The sequence below is a fragment of the Salvelinus sp. IW2-2015 genome, linkage group LG14 (genome assembly GCF_002910315.2).
Source record: "Salvelinus sp. IW2-2015 linkage group LG14, ASM291031v2, whole genome shotgun sequence".
NCBI classification, from domain to species: domain Eukaryota; kingdom Metazoa; phylum Chordata; class Actinopteri; order Salmoniformes; family Salmonidae; genus Salvelinus; species Salvelinus sp. IW2-2015.
In genome coordinates, this window is record NC_036854.1 from 3,748,342 (window position 1) to 3,753,331 (window position 4,990).

The 4,990-nt window shown below is 48.0% G+C and overlaps 1 pseudogene; it reads left to right on the forward strand.

Moving 5' to 3' along the window:
* The window catches only part of LOC111972886 (kinesin-like protein KIF13B), an 86,943-nt pseudogene that overhangs the window by 16,157 nt on the left and 65,796 nt on the right, over positions 1–4,990 (forward strand).

Here is a 4,990-nt window from a genome sequence, read left to right on the forward strand (position 1 = left end):
AAATCCCTTACTTCTCTCCCTCCGTCTTCTCCCTCCTCTCCCTCTCATCTCCCTTCGTCTTTCTCCCTAACTCTCTCCCTCCGTCTTTCTCCCTCTCTCCCTTCCGTCTTTCTCCCTCTCTCTCCCTTCGTCTGTCTCCCTCTCCTCTCCCTCCCCGTCTTTCTCCTCTCTTCTCCCTCCGTCTTTCTTCCCTCTCTCTCCCTCCGTTTGCTCCCTCTCTCTCCCTTCGTCTTTCTCCCTCTCTCTCCCTCCGCTTTCTCCCTCTCTCTCCCTCCGTCTTCTCCCTCTCTCTCCTCTCTCTCCCTTCGTCTTTCTCCCTCTCCTCCCTTCGTCTTCTCCCTCTCTCTCCCTTCGTCTTCTCCCTCTCTCTCCCTCCGTCGTTCTCCCTCTCTCTCCCTCCTCTTTTCTCCCTCTCTCTCCCTTCTCCTCCCTTCGTCTTTCTCCCTCTCTCTCCCTCGGTCTTCTCCCTCTCCTCTCCCTTCGTCTCTCCCTCTCTCTCCCTTCGTCTTCTCTCCTTCTCTCTTCCTTCTCTTTCTCCCTCTCTCTCCCTTCGTTCTTTCTCCCTCTCTCCTCTTCGTCTTTCCCCTCTCTCTCCCTCCGTCTTCTCTCTCTCTCTCCCCGCTCTTTCTCCTCCTCTTCCCTTCGTCTTTCTCCCTCTTTCCCTTCGTCTTTCTCCCTCTCTCTCCCTTCGTCTTTCTCCCTCTCTCTCCCTTCTTCATTTCTCCCTTCTCTCTCTCCCTCCCTCCTTCCTCCCTTCCTTCCCCCGCTTTCTGCCCTCTCCTCTTCTCCCTTCTCCCTGCCTCTCCTCCTTGTCTTCTCCTCTCTGCCTCCCTCGTCTTTCTCCCTCTCTCCCTCGTCTTTCTCCTCCTCCTGCGCCCCCTCTCTCCTCCCTGTCTCTTCCCCCTCTCTCCCTCCGCCTTTCTCCTCCCTCTCCCTCTGTCTTTCTCCCTCTGTCTCTCTACCCTCTCTCTCCCTCGTCTCTCTCCCTCTCTCTCTCTCCCTCGGTCTCTCTCTCGGTCTCGTCTCTCTCTCTCCCTCGTCTCTCTCCTCTCTCCGGTCTCTCTCCCTCCTCCATGCTCTCTCTCTCTACACGGGAACGCCATTAACTTTCTGTTCATTTGATGTGCCAAGAGAATCCAGAATGAAAAACAAAAATAATGTTAGCGTCCCTAAAGCGAGTCCCAAGTAATCAAAGTCAAAGCCTACTAATACCTATGAGAGAACGAAAGCTAGACTATTCAATAATCAACACATGAAAAGCAGCAGTACCACATTAACAACGCCAGCCTACCTGTCGATAGCATCGATACCACCCACAACACAGCGTTCGTCCTAGAATGTGACCATAAGAAGCCTTCTGTCTGCAAGCAAAGCCCGAATCCCATATTACACCTATCGCAGTACCTACACCAATTAGTAAAACAGTAGAGAGAACCGTCAGAGTGATTTTTCCATGAGGCTCTTGACAGGTGCTACAACCCACCAAACACAACCAGAAAAAATAACACATAATTCATGCCTTACCCCTTTTGACGACTTCTGTGTTGGCATACCTCCACCAAGATGACAAACGTGTCCCCCATAAACAGTTCTCCATGAGGTAGACTGGCCCCTCTTCATGACTATTCCAATCAATTCACCTTTCTCGAATATAATTAATCCACAATGTCGTTTCATTGACGTTTTGAGCTTTTCTCGATCCCAGCACAAAACAACACACCCGCAGCTGATAACTATGACGAGACTCTGTCCACGCTGCGCTACGCTGACCGGGCTAAGAGCATCGTCAACCACGCCGTCGTCAACGAAGACCCCAACGCACGCATCATCAGAGAGCTACGGGTGGAGGTGGAGAAACTACGAGACCAGCTTACTGAGGCGGAGGTACTGAACGGTTATTATATAATATATCAGGCATCACCAACTCACTGAGGTACTGAACGGTTAATAATTATATAACAGGCATCACTGACTCACTGAGGTACTGAACAGTTATTATATAATATATCAGGCTTCACCGACTCACTGAGGTACTGAACAGTTAATAATTATATAACAGGCATCACTAACTCACTGAGGTACTGAACAGTTAATAATTATATAACAGGCATCACCAACTCACTGAGGTACTGAACAGTTATTATATAATATAACAGGCATCACCAACTCACTGAGGTACTGAACAGTTATTATATAATATAACAGGCATCACCAACTCACTGAGGTACTGAACAGTTATTAATTATATTGCTTGTGTGTGTGTGTCTTTATAATGGTTGTGTGTGTGTGTGTCTTTATAATGGTTGTGTGTCTCCTCCCTGTCAGTCTATGAAGGCTCCAGATTTGAAGGAGAGACTGGAGGAGTCGGAGAAACTGATTCAGGAGATGACGGTTACCTGGGAACAGAAACTACGGAAGACTGAGGCAGTGGCTCAGGTAGCTACACACACACACACACACACACACGCTTGTTTTACTATCCTTGTGGGGACCAAGCAATTGATACGCATTCAAAATCCTATTTTCCTAACCCTAAAGCCACAAGTATTTTTCCTTGTGGGGACCCCACATGTCCGAGCTTTCCTTGTTTTACTATCCTTGTGAGGACTTCTGGTCCCCACAAGGATAGTAAAACCAAAAAAACACACGCGAACACACACCTGGGAGCTGAAACTCAGCAAGACTGAGGCTGTCGCTTAGGTACGGATATACAACAGAACGTACATACATATGTACATGTATTGTTAATGTCAGTGTTTTGTCCTCTAGGAGCGTCAAACAATTGGAGTCTCTAGGTATCTCTCTCCAGTCGTCTATCTTCTATGTTGTCCTCTAGGAGCGTCAGAAACAGTTGGAGTCTCTAGGTATCTCTCTTCTGTGTTGTCCTCGTAGGAGCGTCAGAAACAGTTTGGAGTCTTCTAGGTATCTCTCTTCTATGTTGTCCTCTAGGAGAGTCAGAAAAGTTGGAGTCTCTAGGTATCTCCTCCTTCTATGGTTGTCCTCGTAGATGTGTCAAGAAAACAGTTGGAGTCTCTAGGTATCATTTCTCTCTGCCAGTCGTCTATCTTGCTATGTTTGTCCTGCTAGGGAGCGTCAGAAACAGTTGGAAGGTCTCTAGGTATCTTCTCTCCTGTGTTGTCCTCTAGGAGCGTTCAGAAACAGTTGGAGTCTTCTAGGGTATCTCTCTCCCTGTGTTGTCCTCTAAGGAGCGTCAGAAACCAGTTTGGAGTCTCTAGGTATCTCTCTCCTGTGTTGTCGCTCTAGGAGTGTCTCAGAAACAGTTGGAAGTCTCGTAGGTATCTTCTCTTCTCGGTCCTGTGTTGTCCTCGTAGGAGCGTCCAAAGAAACAGTTGGAGTGCTCTAGTTCTCTTCTCCAATGCGTCTATCTTCTAAGTTGTCTCTCGTTAGGAGCGTCCGAAACAGTTTTGGAGTCTCCCGTAAGGTACTCTCTCCCTGTGTTGGTCCTCTAGGAAGCGTCAAAGAAACAGCTGGAGTCTCTAGGGTTATCTGCTCTCCAGTCATCTAATCTTCTATGTTGTCTGCTAGGAGCGTCAGAAAACAGTTGGAAGTCTCTAGGTATCTCTCTCCTGTGTTGTTCCTCTAGGAGCGTCAGAAACAGTTTGGAGTCTCTAGTATCTTCTCTTCTTGTTGGGTCCTCTAAGGAGCGTCAAGAAACAGTTGGAGTCTCTAGGTATCCTGCTTCCAGTCGTACTATCTTCTATGTTGTCCTCTAGGAGCGTAAAAGACAGTTGGAGTCTCTGGTATCATCTCTGCCAGTCAGTCTATCTTCTGTGGTGTCCTCATAGGAGCGCGTCAGAACAGTTGGGAGTCTCGCTAGGTATCTCTCTCCAGTGATCTATCTTCTAGTTGTCCCTCTCAAGGCAGCGTCAGAAACAGTTGTAGTCTATAGGTATGCTCCTCTCAGATCATCTATCTTCTAATGTTGTCCTCTAGGAGCGTCAGAAAACAGTTGGAGTCTCTAGGTATCTCTTCCTGTGGCTTTGTCCTCTAAGAGAGCGTCAGAACTAGTTTGGAGTCTCTAGGTATCTCTGCCTTCTATGTTGTCCTGCTAAGGCAGCGTCAGAAAACAGTTGGAGTCTCTAGGATATCTCTCTCGCAGTATCTATCGTTCTATGTTGTCCTCTAGGAGCGTCTGAGAACAGTGGAAGTCTCTAAGTATCTCTCTCGCTGTGTTGTGTCCTCGTAGGAGCGTCAGAAACAGTTGGAGTCTCTAGGTAATCTGCGTCTCCTGTGTTGTCCTCGTAGGAGCGTCAGAACAGTTGGAGTTCTCTATGGTATCTCTCTCGCTGTGTTGTCCTCTAGGAGCGTCAGAAACAGTTGGAGTCTCTAGGTTCTCTGTCTCCAAGTCATCTTTATCTTCTATGTTTTGTCCTTCTAGGAAGGCGTCACCGACAACAGTTGGAAGTCTCTAGGTATCTCCTCTCCTGTGTATGTCCTCTAGAGCGTCAGAAACCAGTTGGAGTCTCTAGGTATCTCGTCTCCTGTGTTGTCCTCTAGGAGCGTCGATAACAGTTGGAGTCTCTTAGGGTATCTCTCTCCTGTGTTGTCCTCTAGGAGCCGTCAGAACAGTTGGAGTCTCTAGGGTATCTCTCTCCTGATGTTGTCCTCTAGGAGCGTCAGAAACAGTTGGAGTCTCCTAAGGATCTCTCTTCAGCTGTGTTGTCGCTCTAGGAGCGTTCCAGAAACAGTTGGAGTCTCTAGGTTATCTCTCTCCAGTCCATCTATCTTATACTGTTGTCCTCTAGGAGGCGTCAGAACAGGTTGAGTCCCTCTAGGTATCTCTCTCAACTGTGTTGTCCTCTAGGAGCCGTCAGAAACAGTTTGGAGTCTCCTAGGTATCTCTCTCTCTGTGGTTGTCCTCTAGGGCGTTCAGTAAACAGTTGGAGTCTCCTAGGTATCTCTCTCAGTCGTCTATCTTTATGTTGTCCTCTAGGAGCCGTCAGAAACAGTTTTGGAGTCTCTAGGTATT